Genomic DNA, 16543 nt, shown 5'->3' with positions numbered 1-16543 from the left:
CTCTACACTAAGCTAATAGATTTATTGAGCAGACCAATTCAAAGCACTAACCCCTTACCCCTGGTACATATCAAGGCAACTCCAAGTTTAATTAGCAACATCTGAATCATAAAACATTTCCCATTTGCTCTTTCCCAGAACAAAGTACATCACTGTCATGGAATAACAGCACTTCACCAAGGACTTACTCACAAACACATTCGATGTAATGTGGTTACAATGTGAGGATTTTTTTAAATGATCAAGAGGAAGAGTTTACAACTGTGCACAGGAAGCATGTTTTTAAATTCGATGAGTCCCCAAACCTGTCATCAATCGCTTTATTAATACAATCAAAGCCAAACCTCGGCTACATTTTATAGAAAAGAAATCTGTACTGCTGCAAGGTGATTACTTTAAACATGCCACTACATAGACATTATTATGGAAGCAATAATATAAAGGGAGAGCATGAAAAGAGTTCGGTCACAAAACAGCTTCCACTGTGGAAAATGAGGTGCTGCCACTTCTGCTTCATTTCCCAGCTCTATCGGAATGTCCATCTTGATTAATGCTCCCCAGGCTAATAATGCCAGCGAATAGCAATGCGAAAAAGATTACGAAGACCAGGATACTCAGCGTTGTGGTTGTAATGTTGAGTGCTCGGGCTGTAGACGCATATTACCGAGCTCCTTCTGCTTCTCCCACAACTTTCCGATCTCTAGACTAAAAGGAAAACAAGTGTGAATGCATTGAACCAGACTTGAAAATCTCAATGCTAGCTGGACAATATAATTCAGTGCTTGAAGTTTTCTAACTGAAAAGGGCAGTGCAAGGTGCTTGTAGTAAAAGGGCATTTACACTGTTCGAGTTAGCACTGTGTTCTCCAGTTTAGTCTTGTTAAAAAATGCTTCAATATTGCACATAATAATTTCCAGTAACAAATGCCAGTGGATTTTGTCACACTCAATAATATTGCTCAATGAGTTAAAGGAGAACAGTTAATTGCCCATGATTTACATCCAAAGACAAAGTCAAAGCAGTGCAAATAACCGGTTATTTACAATAACTCTTATTTTAGTGACATTGAAGTGAGCAACTGATTTGCTTTCTCATGCTTAAAATTGTACTTCAAAAACAATCTAGAAGTGTACAGGAGAAATGCTGCTGTATTGTTTTTGTCACTAGAATGTGAGAAGTTGTCCGCCCTGAGAGTAGGTCAGCTGGACTGGGCTGTGCCAGTGGATGATGTCATGTCATGTAGCTCAAACTAAAATGAATAGTGTGTAAGTCTCAGCTTGATATACTGGGAGCTCTCACAGGAGATAGGTTCAAGCCCAACTCCAGTACTGGAACCCAATTTCATCCACACTGACAACATAGAATTAACAGCCCAGCAACAGAGCATTTGGCCCAAAATGTTTTGTGCTAACTTGAATGCACCACACAAGCTTCTGCACACCCTCTATATCTCACCCTATCAGCATATTCTTCTATTCCTTCCTCCTTAATGTGCTTATAAAAACAAAGTGATGGAAAATCTCGGCAGGTCTGGCAGCATCTGTGGAGAGAGAAACAGAGTTAACGTTTCAAGTCCAAAATGATTCTTCTTCAAAAAGTGACCAAAGAAGAGTCATCTTGGACTTGAAACATTAACTCTGTTTCTCTCTCAATTGTTTTTCCAGAACTTTCTCTTATTATTTCAGATTTCCAGTATCCACAGTATTACACTTTTATCCTAAATGTGCTTATCTCATGGAAGCGGTTGAGAGTTTCACTTCTCACCACTCTCTGGGTCAAAGATTTTCTCCCAAATTTCTTGTTTTCTTATATTTTTTATTCATTGATGAGATATGGGCATCACCGGCTAGGCCAGCATTAATTGCCCATCCCTAATTTAGAACTCTTGAGAACATTACCATAGTGACTGGACTTAATTGGTTGTAAAGCTCATGGAGATATCCAGTGGCTATGAAAAGCAATCTAGAAATACAAGTCTCTCTCTCTTTACTATCTTATATTGATGTTTGCTAGTTTTAGTCTCACCCACAAGTGGAAACATCTTTTCCATGTCTAACCTATCAAACCCTTTTCATATTTTCAATTGCCATCAGTTTGTAGATTACACATACTTAATCTGTAACACTTTGTTGCTTACAGATGTAAACAGACCTGGGTCAATAAAGGAAAGCCAGATTGGAGTGTTAAAGACAAATCCTGTCTAATTTGATTGGGTTATTTGATGAAGTAACAGAGAAGGTTGATCAAGGATGTTATCAGGGATTTCAGTTATGAGGAGAATTTGGAAAAGTTAGGACTGTTCTCCTTGGAGCAGAGACATTTAAGAAATGACTGAATAAAGGTTTTCAAGATGAATGGTTTTGTTAACTCGATAGAGAAAAAAACTATTCCCTTTGGTGAGAGGTCAGAGATTTAAAATCATTGAAGAAACATTGAGGGGAGATGAGGAGAAATGTTTTCACTCAATTGTTGCGATCTGGAACATTCGACCTGAAAAGCTGCTGGAAGCTGATTCCATGAATAATTTGGGTCAGGAACTTGAGAATGAGGAAATTACAGAGTTACCGACAGTAAAGCAGAAGTGGGGGACTAAGTATGACTGCTCTTTCAAAGAGCCAGCACAGACTCGACGGGCCAAACAGTCTATTTCTGTGCTGTAAGTTTCTATGATACTCAGTCTGTAACACTTTGTAGATTACATGTGTTCAGCCTGTAACAGTTTCCTGATTAAGAAAGAGACACAAATTATTGACCAGACGCAGAGATTTCCCAGCGAGATTTTCCAATCATTAAACACAGAACATTAGACCCGGGATATCACAGCTCTGTGCATTTCAACGATTTGCCAAACCCCCTCTGTCCCCCTCAAGGATCTGCGACCCCATCGCAGTGTTCTGTTACCCTCCTCGTCATATCTGTTCCCTATCCCCGAGGGTCTCTGTTGCCCCTCCCTGGCACTTCCTGGCGTCTCTGAACCCCTCCCTGGGTCTTTGCCCCCAAGCCCCGCACTCACTTTGACCGAGAAGACCAGCGCCACGAATCCGAGGCAGCAGAAATTCAGGTGGAAGAAGTTGAAGATGGACCAGAGCAGGTGGCCGCGGTCCGGGCCGACTGGCCGTCCTGCTTTGGTCCCTGGTACGGGTAAGTGCAAGGATTCATGGGCACTTGGTCGGCTCTGTACTCCATCTCAGACCCAGTCTCAGTGAGAGCAAACTGACTGTGAACCGCTCTGGACTCCGCAATTTATAGAGCGGGGCGGAGCGAGAGACTGGAACCACCTCCAACAGCCCAACTGATAGAGTCTGTAATCCCCCCAGAGAGCCAGGGACAGGTAATTCTCCCAGGGACAGGTAATTCTCCCAGGGACAGGTAATAGACCCAGAGACAGGAAATTCTCCCAGAGACAGATACTGGATTGAGTGTGTGTTATTTCTGGAGACAAAGGAGAAGGCTGAAGTCTTTGCAGTCATAGTCAGAAGTTTTATGTGTCTGATGCATCACGACCTCCTCCTGAGGTCTCATCATCAAGGATGCCAGTTGTCCGCCAATTCCATTCACTCCACATGATATAAAGAAACAGTTGAACGGATTGGTTGCAACAAAGTCTATGGGTCTTGACAACATAGAATCATCTGATAGTTAGGACAGCACAGGAGACCATTCAGCACCTCATGTCTGTGCCATCTCTCTGCAACTTTTTTTATTCTATCATGGGGTGTGGGCTCCACTGGCAAGGTTGCCCATCCCTAATTGCCCTTAAACTGAGTGGCAGAGGGCAGTTATGAGTCAACCACATTGGTATGGGTCTGGAGTTAATTGGCAATGGTTTCATGGTCACTATTACTAAGACTAGCTTTTGATTTCAGATTTCATTAATTGAATTTAAATTCCATTATGGTGATATCTGAGCCCATATCCCCAAAGTATTAGTCTAGGCCTCTAGATTACTAGTTCAGTGACATTACTACTATGCTACTGTCTCCCCAACAACTCAGCTGGTCCCACTCCCCAGCACTTTCCCCATAGTCCTGCATTTTTCTTCTGTTAGCTAATTATCCAACTCTCTGTTGAAAGCCATGAGTGAATCTGTTCCACCACATTCTCAGGCAATTCATTCCCGATCATAACTACTCGCCACGTACGAGTTTTCCTCATGTTCCGTCTGAAATATAAGCATGTGTAGGACATTTGGCCCCTCAAGCCTGCTCTACCATTCAATGAGTTTATGCCTGATCTGATCGTGACCTTAACTGACCTACCTGCCGCCACCCCCACCATAGCCCTTGACTCCTTTGTATATCAAAAATCTGTCTAACTCCGCCTTGGTATATATGCAATTAACCACTCTCCACTGTACTCTAGAGAAGAGAATTTGAAAGATTAATCACCCTCTGAGCAAAAAAAAACTCCCCCTCATCTCCATCTTAAATGGGAGACCCATTATTCTGAAACTCCGCCCCCTAGATCTAGATTTCCCCACAAGAAGAAACATGCTCTCAGCATTTATTCTGTCAAGCCCCCTCAGAATATTATATGTTTCAATAATATCACCTTTCATTTTTCTAAGCATCAAGGACTATAGGCCCAACCTGCTCAATCTTTCCTCATAAGGCAACCCCTTCATCCTAGGAATTAACCTAGTGAACCTTCTCTGAACTGCCCCCAATATAAATATGTTGCACCCTGAATAAGGAGGCTAAAACAGTATGCAGTATTCTAGGTGTGGTCTCACTGATGTACTGTACAATTGTAGCAAGACTTCCCTACTTTTGGACTCCATCCCCCTTACAATAAAGGCTAGCATTCCATTTCCCTTCCTTACCTCTTGCTGTACCTGCACGCTAACTTTTTTTGACTTATGTAGGAAGACACCCTGATTCCCCCGGACTGCAGCATTCTGCTGTATCTTTCCATTTAAATAATACTCCGCTTTTCTATTCATCCCACCAAATGGGACAACTTCACCTTTTCCTGCATTATACTCCATCTGCCAATTTTTTGCCCATTCACTTAGCCTCTGGTTACAATTTTTTTATTGAACTTTTTTTATTCATTCACAGGATGTGGGTTTCCAAAATAACCAAATTTATTGAATGACCCCCAAATGAAGAAATTATCAACAAGATTCCACTTTTTGTAGTTATTACTTCAACACAAATCAGAGCAAAAGAAAATGAAACATGAATTAACAGGCAAATTATAATTCAAGTTAAAAAGGTAAATTTGATTTTAAATTGTTGAAACAACAAAGATACACAACCTCAAGCACTCACATCACTCCCTGAACAAATGTGGCACTGCATAGCTACACAGCTCCACAATATGCTGTTCTTTGTTCACATAGAGTAGGTCAGGACTCCTATCCCACAACAGCTTTCATTTCCAAGTTTCACAGATGCAATTATCGGCAAGGCACATTCCTATGAACCCTCTCTCTCTCGTGTCACTACAGTCCTCATGTTGTAGCTTTCCAGAATTCCTTTTCAACTGACCAACCAAAAACAGCCCACTGTTGGGAACAAATGAACAAACAAAATAGGAGCAGAAGTAGGTCCCTCGAGCCTACTCCTCCGTTCAATAAGATCATGGGTGATCTGTTTGTGTTTCGAGTTCCACATTCCCATCTATCCGCAATAACCTTTGATACCCTTGCCTAACAAGAATCTACCTACCTCTGCCTTAAAAATATTCAGTGACCCCGCCTCCACTGTCTTCTGAGATAGAGAATTCCAAGGTCGCACAATCCTCTGAGAGAAAAAATTCTCCTCATCTCTGTCCTATAAGGGCAACTCCTAATTTTAAAACAGTGCCCCCTAGTTCTGGACTCATCTACAAGAGGAAACATCCTTTCCACATCCACCTTGTCAAGGCCATTCAGGATCTTATGCATTTCAATCAAATCACCCTTCAATCTTCTAAACCAGTGGAAACAAGCCCAGTCTGTCCAACCTTTCCTCATAGGACAACCCGTTCATTCCAGGTATCAATCTACTAAACCTCCTCTGAACCGCCTCCAACACATTTACATCCTTCCTTAAATAAGGAGACCAAAACTATACACAGTATTTGGGATGTGGTCTCACCAATGCCCTGTATAACTAAAGCATAACATCCTTACTTTTATGTTCAATTCCTCTCATATTAAAGGATAGTATTCCATTAGCCTTTTTGATTACATGCTGTATCTACATACTAACTTTTTATGACTCATGCATGAGAACACTTAGATCCTTTTGCACCTCAGAATTCTGCAGCCATTCTCCATTTAAGTAATACTCTGCTTTTTTATTCTTCCTGCCAAAATAAACAACTTTACATTTTCCCACAATATACTCCATCTGCCAGATTTTTGTCCACTCACTCAACTTATCTATGTCCGTCTGCAAACTTCTTGGGCAGAATTTTCTGTCTGTCGGGCAGGCGGGCCCGACCCAATCGCTGGCGGGCGTGGAGCCGATCACCGCCAGCAAAGCGGGCCGCACCGCCATTTTACGTGGGCGGGCCAATTAAGGCCCTCGCAGCGTGACGTCCGCCAGGAAGTGCTATGCGCTTCCTGTGCGGGCGGGGTGGGGGAATCCCTAAAAGCGAGAGTGCGCTCTTTCGCGCATGCACACGAAAGAACGCACATCTCCCTGAGGCTAAATGCTGCCTCAGGGAGATTGCTGACACTTTTAAAACTATTAAAAATTGAGAAAAGAAAAATCCCTTACATGTCCCCTCATGTGACAATGTCCATGAGTTGGCACATGTTCATAATTTACAGAATAACTTTATTACAATTTTTAAAACCCTGCATGAAACCTCATCCCGCCGCTGGATGAGGTTTCATGTTTTTTCTATTTGCCGCTGCGGCTCCTGGCCTGCCTGTCAACCTTAAGGTTGGACGGACAGGTCCTTTAATTGGTTAAATGATCCTGTCAATGGCCTCAATTGGCCATTGACAGGTTGGCGGGCGCACAGCTGATTTTGCTGCGCCCCTGCCTTCCTGAAAATTTAAATCAGGCGGGGTGACGTCCGGGGTTCCGCCCAACATCATCCCGCGTCATTTTACATGTCGGCAAGTGGGCCCCACCCCCTGCTCACCGATGGCAAAATTCTGCCCCTTATGTCTTCTTCACGACATACTTTTCTACCTATCTTTGTGTCATTTGCAAATTTAGCTACCATGCCTTCGCTCCCCTCATCTAAGTCATTGATGTAAATTGTAAAAAATTGAGGCCCCAGAACAGACCCCTGTGGGAATCCACTCGTCACATCCAGCCAATCAGCCAAAAACCCATTTCGCATACTCTCTGTTTCCTGACAACCATCCAATCTTCTATCCAGGCTAAAATGTTACCTCCTACACCATGAGCTTTTATTTTCCACAATAACCTTTGATGTGGCACCTTATCAAATACTCTCTCAAAATCCAAGTACAGTACATCTACAGGCTCCCTTCTATCCACCACACATGTTACTCCTTCAAAGAACTCTAATAAATTGGTTAATCATGATTTCCCTTTCATAAAACCATGCTGACTCTTTAAAATTACCTTGAGCTTTTCTAAGTGCCCAGTTATAACCTCTTTAATGACTGACTCTAACACCTTCCCCATGACAGATGTCAAGCTAACTGGCCTATGATTTCCTGTTTTTCAGCCTCTGTCCCTTCTTGAATAGAAGGGTTATATTTGCTACTTTCCAGTCTGATGGAACATTTCTAGAATCTAGTAAATTTTGAAAAGTTAACATCAACGCATCTACTTCCTCATTAGCCACCTCTTTTAAGACCCTAGCACGAAGTGCATCCAGACCCGGAGACTTGTCAGCCCGCAGTTCCATCAATTTGCTCAGTACCACTTTCATAGTGATTGCAATTTCACCAAGTTCCTCTCTCCCTTCTGCCTCCTGATTTACAGCTATCACTGGAATTTTTTTTGTATCCTCTATAGTGAAGACAAAAGCAAAATATTTGTTCATTTCACCCACCATTTCCTTATTATCTACTATTAACTCCCCAACACTCACTTTACCTGCTCTTTTACTGTTTAAATATGTGTAGAAACACTTGCTATCCAGTTTTTACATTTCTAGCTAGCTTCCTCGCATACTCTAATTTCTTTATCCTGATTAACCTTTTAGTCATTCTCTGCCATTCTTTATATTCTGACCAAACATCTGACCTGGTCCTCACCTTTGTGCAGTTCTATGTTTTCTACCTAAGCTTGATGCTTTCCCTAACTTCTTTGGTTAACCACAGATGGTGGGTCCTCCCTTTAGAATTTTTCTTGATAGTAGGAATATATTTATTCTGAGTATTCTGAAATATCCCCTTAAGTGTCTGCTACTGTTTCTCTATTGATCTATCCCCTAGCCTAGTATTCCATTTCACTTCAGCTAGCCTCAGCTTTCATCCCCACATAGTTGCCCTCATTTAAGTTTAAAATATTAGTCTTAGATCCACTCTTCTCCCTTTCAAACTGGATTTAAAATTCAATCATATTGTGGTTGCTGCTATCTAGGATGCCTTTACTCTAAGGTCATTAATTAGTCCTGTCAGATTACGCAATGCCAAATCTAATATAACTTGCTCTTGGTTGGATCCAGAATGTGCTGCTGTAAGAAACTAACTCGCAAGCATTCTATGAACTCCTCATGCATGTTACTACTGACAATCTGATTTTTCCAGTTTATATGTAGATTAAAGTCACCCATGATTATTGCCTTCCTTTATCACAAGCACCCAATATTTCTCCTTGTGTACTTTGTTCTGCATTGTGGTTACTGTTAGGAGGCCTGTAGACCAGTCCCGCTAGTGACTTTTTTCCCCTACTGTGCCTCATCTCCACCCAAACCGCTTCTACATCCTGATCTCCTGAACCAAGGTCATCTCTAACTATTGCACAAATGCCACCCTTGATTAACAGTGCTACCCCTCCATCTTTACCTGCCTTCCTATTCTTCTTGAAGGTCATATACCCCCTCAATATTCAGGACCCAATTCTTGTCATCTTACAGCCAAATCTCTGTAAAGGCAATAAGATCATATTTATTTACCTCAATGTGCGCAATCAATTTGTTTACTTTGTTATGAATACTCTGCACATTCAGATACAGAGCCTTTAGTTTTGTCTTTTTGTTATCTTTGTAACATCCAGCCTTGATTCTTTGTATATTCTTGGGTTTTTTCTCTCTGTCCCTTCCTGCCATTCTTAAACCCTCATTTCCTATATTACTATTTTCCTCTCTTACCTTGCCTCTACTGTTTGATATACCACATCTTTCCACACTTGATCCCTTGCCCCCGCTATTTAGTTTAAAACCCTCTCTACTTCCATAGTTACGTGCTTCGCAAGAAGACTGGCCCCAGCCCAATGGTACAGCCCCCACTTTCCCCAGTACTGGTGCCAGTGCCCCACAAACTGGAACCCACTTCTCCCACACCAGTCTTTGAACCACGTATTTATCTCTCTAATTTTATGTACCCTATGCCAATTTGCACACAGCTCAGGTAATAATCCAGAGATTACAATCTTTAAGGTTCTGCTTTTCAATTTAGTGCCTAGTTCCTCATACTTTCTATGCAGAACCTCTTTTCTAGTTCTACTTATGTTGTTGGTATCTACATGGACCACGATAGCTGGATCCTCCCCCTCCCACTGCAAATTCCTCTCTAGTCCTGAGCAGATGTCCCAAACCCTGGCACCAAGCAGACAACACAGCTGTACAGACTCCCTCTCTTTGCTACAGAGAATAGTGTCAATGCCTCTTAGTATACTGTCCCCTACTACCACCACATTCCTTTATGCACCTCCCACTTGAATGGCTTCCTCTACCACAGTGCCATGGCCAGTTTGCTCATCCACCCTGCAGCCCCCACTCTCATCCAAACAAGCTGAGAGAACCTCAAACCTATTGGACAATTGCAGAGACTACACTCTTGCACTCCTCCTGCCCTCTGGGTCCCCTTACCTGCTTCACTCACAGTCACACCCTCCTGTACCTGACCAAATCAGAAGACCTTACCCTAAGTGGCGTGACTGCCTCCTGGTACAAAGCCTCGAGGTAACTTTTCCCCTCCCTGGTGTACCGCAGAGTCTGCAGCTCAGCCCCCAGCTCAATGACTCTGAGCTGAAGTTCCTCAAGCTGCAAACACTTACTGCAGACGTGTTTGCCCTGGATCACAATGTTATCCGGGAGCTCCCACATGCTGCAGTCTTGACACCTCACCTGTCCTGCGATCCTTAATGTTTTTTTAAATAATTACTTAATTATATTAATCACTTTTTTATATATACTATTAACTTTATCACCAACTTGTGTACTATTTTAAACCTTAGGGATAGAATAGAATTTACCCACTTACTAGATACTCACCAAACAGTTAGCTCCTTTTTCTGTAGTAGAGCAAGAACCAATCCTTACAGGGTGGGAAAGATAGAAAAAGGGAACAAAGACCTCCTTCCCCCTTCACCAAACTCCTCCTCTCACCAAACTCCAAAGCTTCAGTCAGTTACCTCAGCTGCACTCCATTTGCCAAGGCTTCACTGGAGAGCCTTGAAATTACAGTAAACTGAACTGGGGCTACAGTAACCAGGTTCAACCAGTTAGCAAATTAACTACTCAGCTCCTACAGCTGAGAGTGAGTTTACCCTGTCTAAACTGCAAGAAAGAAAGAACTTAGCCTGTGTGCTAAGTGCACAGTGATTTCCAGTTACAGCTAATTACAGACTAGATTAGATTTTAAGAGCAAAATTTAAGAATAAAATTAACACTTAAACGCTCCCTCTCACCAAACTCCAAATCTTCACTCAGTTACCTCAGTTGCTCTCAGCTTGCTCTGTTTGCTGGGAAAACACCCAGCTTTTTAGCATTCCTAAGCTATTCACTCCAATTTTAGCATTCAATCCCTTTTAGCTTTCCTACCATCTTTTTCTCTCGGAAAATTTGGCTACTGTACACTCAGTCCTTCATCCAAGCCATGAAAATAGATTGTAAATAGCTGAGACCCTAGCACTGATCCCTGTGGCACTCCACTAGTTTCTATTTGCCAACAAGTGACCCATTTATGCTGACTCTTTGTCTCCTATTAGTTAGCCAATCCTCGATCCACATTAACATATGAGTCTCACTGGAATATTACTCTAGAATATGCTGAGCACTTTCCATACCTTGGCAACCATCTTTCTCAAAAGGCCACCTTTGATGTGGAGAACTAACACTGGATCAGCTGCACCAGCACAGCCTCCCAGAAACTACTAAGACCTCTGCAAGTCAACAAAACTCCTAGTGGAGAGAGCAGTTATCATCACCACACTCTTGTCCTGCAGTCAGACTTGGACTGTGTATTAGTGACACATAAGAGTGCAAAAGAATTTCATCAGCAATGCCTTTGCCGCATCCTCTGGGTTGAATGGAAGCAGCATTGAACACATGCTATTTACTTTCCTGAAGCAAGCTCCACAAGCAACTCCTACAAAACCAACTTTGATTAACCTGACTGTGTCCCCAAACAGTCCAATGTGAAACAGTGATTTGTTTGACTTCTTTCTATTCATTCCACTGTATTGTCTACTATATTTGCTGCTAACCACGGGGTGTCCTCTATATTGGGGAGAGCAAACGCATAATGGTGACCACTTTGCAGACCACCTCTGTTCAGTCTGCAAGCCTGACCCTGAGCTTCCAGTTGCCTGTCATTTTAATTCTCCATCTTGCTCCCACTCTGAACTATCTGTCCTTGGTCTGCTGCAATGATCCAATGAAACTCAATACAAACTTGAGGGACAGCACCTCAGCTTTCAAATCGCCACTTCAAAGTCTTCTGGACTCAACACTGAGATCAACAATTTTTGATCATATCATTCACCCTCCCGTTTGCTTTGTGATATTTTATGATTCCGTTTTTGTTTCTTGCTTCTTGTTTCTTTCTTAATTCTGTTACTTTTGTCATGCCAAGAAGGCATGAAGAAAATGTGTTTCTCTTCCATATTCTCTTGTTTAAATTCTGTTTTAAAAAAGACAATAGTGCTGCAAGGATACAAAGGCCACACACAGTTGACCACATGACAGTATTTCTGGAAGTTTCTGAGCAGTTCCATTGGACAAAGGCTAACTCATCATCCACCTGGAATGTGAGATCCCTTGCATTGTACGAACATTCCAGCCAAGTAAACATAAAGGACTACACAAGTAGACGAAATGTCTGCAAAAGCCAGCTCTGGACAAAGGAAGAGCTACTGGAACTCCCCATCTCTAACGTTGTGCTAATGGTTCCACAGCTATCTGTTCAAAATGCAATGGATTTTAATGGGGGTCCTTAAAGTCCTTCATTAGCCAAATGGCTCGACCTGAACACACCCTATCACATGAGTGAGACTTGAGCTACTTGAATTGCTTTAATTCCACAGCTTTTGGATTCTGTCTTCAGTTGCTGTTTAACCTCAGAAGAGAAAACAGTCTGCCTCTGACCTCCATCTCTCTCAAAGTCTGACTCCAGAAAGAATCCTACAAAGTGAACTAATTCCCAGAATACAAGAATACTTTGCTGCATCTTCAACTGCCTCAACCGAGCTCCCAGGAACAAGACCAGGAACTCTGCCAGACAAAGCCATCTGAAAGAACTTTCATTGGCATTTGGCTTACTGGACTCGATTTACATGGATTACTGCCAATACGCTATGATTTTTTTAAAGTAACTTGCAGTTTGTAACTTCTTTCCCTTTCTTTCTCTGCCTTTCTACCTTATATGCTGGTGAGTGTGAATATGTGTCATGATCCATCCTACGGGTTTTGACTCTGTTAATAAATCCTAATTTTTTTTCACCTTGAAGAATTTGCTGTGGGGTTATTTTTAACATTGGACCTCATAAATCAGAGATTGAGAAACATGCCATGGCCCATTTCAACAAAGGAAAGAATACTGAGGGAAACAAATTAAGTTATAAATTAAATAACCGCAGTCACAGGCAGAAGAGGGGAACAGTAATTATACTTCAATTCACCTCATCTTCATGTCCATAACAGTTTGCATTCGGATGGCTACTACCCTGCCATTCACACCTCCTCTAGACACATATTTTGCCTCTTTTGTCTCTAAAACTAAAGAGATTAAAGCCTGACGTGTCCCCTGGATCTGAAGGCTTGCACCTTAGGGTCTTTAAAAGAAGTGGCTGCAGAGATACTAGATGTATTGATTGCAAACTTTCAAAATTCCAGAAACGTCCCAGCAGATTGAGAAACCACAAATATAACATTTGTTTTTAAAAAAGGAGAGAGCCAGATAATAGGAAACCATATGCCAAAAACATCTTCCCTGCCAGCTCCTGTTTTCACAACTCTCGAATGCCCAGCATTCCAGGGGAGGACAGAGAAAATGCTTCAAAGATACTCTGAAGCTCTCATTGAAGCATGGCAGCATTGACATTAATGAGCAAGGAGCGCTTGCTACCAATTATTCAGAATGGCGGCAATTTGTCTATCAAGCTGCATTACGCTTTGAGTCTCAACATCTTAGTGATGAGGCAAAGTGACAGTAGGAAAGGAAAGAAAAGGAAGCAAATCCTGCACTCCAGATCCCACTATTTGGTGGGACATCCTGCCCCTTGTGTTCAAAGATCAGTGGGTCAAGAATCGGCCTTTTCATTCACATGAAGACCCATGGCTGAAACTCATGACCATGAGTAGACGTCATCGTCGAACTGAGGGACAGACGACAATGTTGACAATTACCTTCAACAGCATAAGTTTTTATCTTGTACTTTTATATGGCACCTTATCAAATGTCTTTTGGAAATCCAAATACGCTACATCTATTGGTTCTTCTTTATCCACCCTGCTTGTCAAACCTTCAAAAATCTCTGTCTCCTTCATGAGGGATTTAAACTCCTCATTTTTGAAAATTAAGCCTCTGAATTCCCTCAAATTCCAACTCAGACTGCTTCAATGGCTGCTCATCTCCTGATGGTTCAATCTCTTCTCCTGAGACTGCATTCCATGGCATTCATAAGGCTACACTCACACCTCTAATTTCTAGCACAATTCCAGCTCTTTCACAGACCACTAGATTTACTAAGCTGGCACTGCCCCTGGGTTTCTCTGAACTCCAGTTTCCAGGCTGCACTGAGCTATAAATGGCTCCCATGGCTTCTCTGGGCCATAACCCTCTCCAGCATGGGATCAGCAACCTTCTTCCAGCTCAGCTCCTCCGGGCTCTTCCTGAGCCTGAACTGCACCAAACCACTCCCAGGGCTTCCCTGTAAACTGCAAACCACATGAGGCCCAAACTGGAACTCTCAGCTGCACTGAATGGCTCACAGGACTTTTCTGAGCCCTAACTTGGACTGATAAGTGGCAAGTAACATTCATGCAGACAACTGCCAGGCAATGACCATCCCCAACAAGAGAGAGAGTCCAACCATCTCTCCTTGACATTCAATGGCATTACCATCACTGAATCCCTCACCATCAACATCCTGGGGGTTACCATTGACCAGAAACTGAACTGGACCAGCCATATAAATACTTTGGCTACAACAGCAGGTCAGAAACTGGGGATCCTGTGACAAGTAACTCACCTCCTGACTCCTCAATGTCTGCCCACCATCATCAAGGCACAAGTCAGGAGTATGATGGAATACTCTCCACTTGCCTGGAAGAATGCAGCTCCATCAACACTCAAGAAGCTCAACACCATTCAGGTCAAAACAACCTGCTTGATTGGTACCCCATCCATCAGCTTCAACATCCACTCCTCCCACCACTAATGCACAGTAGCAGCAGTGTATACAATCTACAAGATGTACTACAGCAACTCACCAACGCTCCTTCGACAGCACCTTCCAAACCTGCAACCTCTACCATCTAGAAAGACAAGGACAGCAGATGCAGGGGAACATCACCACTTGCAAGTTCCCCTCCAAGCCACTCACCATCCTGACATGGAATCCTATTGCTGTTGTTTCACTGTCGCTGGGTCAAAAATGGAACTCCCTCCCTAAAAGCACTGTGGGTGTACTTACACCACATGGACTGCAGCGGTTCAAGAAGGCAGCTCACCACCACCTTCTCAAGGACAATTACGGATGGGCAATAAATGCTGGCCTAGCCAACAACACCCATGTCTCTTGAAAAAATACTAATTTTAAAAACTGACAACCATCTTCTCTTGTGCTAGGTATGTCTTCAACCAGTGTCCAATTCTGGGCATCAGTGAGGGTACAGAAAAGATTTGCAAGGATTGCTCCAGGTATGAGGGATTTCAGTTACTTGGATAGATTGGAGAAGCTGGGGTTTTCTCCTTAAAGAAGAGAAGGTTGAAAGGAGATTTCATAGAGCTGTTCAAAACCATGTGGGGCCTGGACAGAGTTGATAGGGAGAAACAGTTCCCATTGGCGGAAGAGCTGATAATGAAAGGACACTAGCTGAAGGTGGACAGCAAAAGAACTGGAGATGGTATAAGAAAAAAAAACATTTTACACAGCGAGTACTTAGGATCTGGAATGCCCTGCCTGATGCAGGTAGATTCAATCATGGCTTTCAAAAGAAAATTATATAATTACCTGAAGGCTCATAGAATTCGTAGAATAGTTAGAGCTCAGACAGAGGCCATTTGACCCATCCTGTCCAAGCCAGCTCTCAGCAAAAGTAACATGACTGATCCATCTCCCATGCCCTATTAGCACAGGCTGGAAATTATTTCTCGTCAAATAATTGTTAATTATTATAACAATTTTTCTAGATTAATGTATCTAAAAGCTTTCCCACCTCTGAGGTTAAGTTGACTGCCCTGTAGTTGCTGGGCTTATACATACACCCTTTTTTCAACAAGGGTATAAGACTTGCAATTCTCCAGACCTCTGGCACCACCTGTGCATCTAAGGAGGATTGGAAGATTAAAGCCAGTACCTCCATAATTTCCTCCTTTACCTCCCTCAGTATCATCAGATTCATCTGATCCAGTCCTGGTGATTTATCAACTTTAAATATAGCCAACCTTTCTAATACCTGTTTATCAATTTATAGCTCATCTAGAGTCTCAACTACCTCCTCTTTAACTATGATATTACAGCTTCTTCTTCCTTGGTAAAGACAGATGCAAAGTGCTCAATTAGTGCCTCAGCCATGCCTTCTGTGTCCATGCATAAATCTCCTTTTTGGTCCCTATTGGGCCCCACGCCTCCTTTTACTACCCTTATGCTATTTATATGCCCATAAAAACTGTTGGATTTCCCTCTATATTGGCTGCCAGTCTCTTTTCATATTCCCTCTTTGCTTCTGTTCTTTCTTTTTTCACTTCCCTGTTGAACTTTGTGTGTTCAATTTGATTCTCAGTTGTATTATCAACCATACATTTCTCTGAGAGGATTACCTATCCATTGATGTCTTTCTGTCTCTGTGAGGACTAGTTGTCTCTGGGTTTATTATCTGTCTCTGGGTGTATTAACTGTCTCTGAGAGAATTACCTGTCTCAGGGAAGGTAGCCTGTCTCTGGGACAGTTACCTCCCTGGGTGTATTACTTGTCCCTGAGTCTAATACCTATCTCTGGGTGGGAGGTTTGCC

At 42.5% G+C, this 16543-nt stretch overlaps 1 pseudogene across 1 annotated transcript; it reads right to left on the bottom strand.

The window, feature by feature from the left end:
- Positions 1-303: 303 nt before the first annotated feature.
- On the bottom strand, positions 304-3201 carry LOC144675756 (dispanin subfamily A member 2b-like; annotated as a pseudogene). The gene is made up of 2 exons (XR_013575148.1): positions 3014-3201; positions 304-705 (listed from the first exon to the last, which is right to left on the bottom strand). The product of XR_013575148.1 is annotated as a dispanin subfamily A member 2b-like (transcript).
- Positions 3202-16543: the final 13342 nt, after the last annotated feature.

The sequence above is a fragment of the Cetorhinus maximus genome, unplaced genomic scaffold (genome assembly GCF_964194155.1).
Source record: "Cetorhinus maximus unplaced genomic scaffold, sCetMax3.hap1.1 HAP1_SCAFFOLD_1141, whole genome shotgun sequence".
Classification (NCBI taxonomy): Eukaryota; Metazoa; Chordata; class Chondrichthyes; order Lamniformes; family Cetorhinidae; genus Cetorhinus; species Cetorhinus maximus.
The sequence above is the reverse complement of the archived record's forward strand: the minus strand, read 5'-3'. Positions and strand labels throughout refer to the sequence as shown.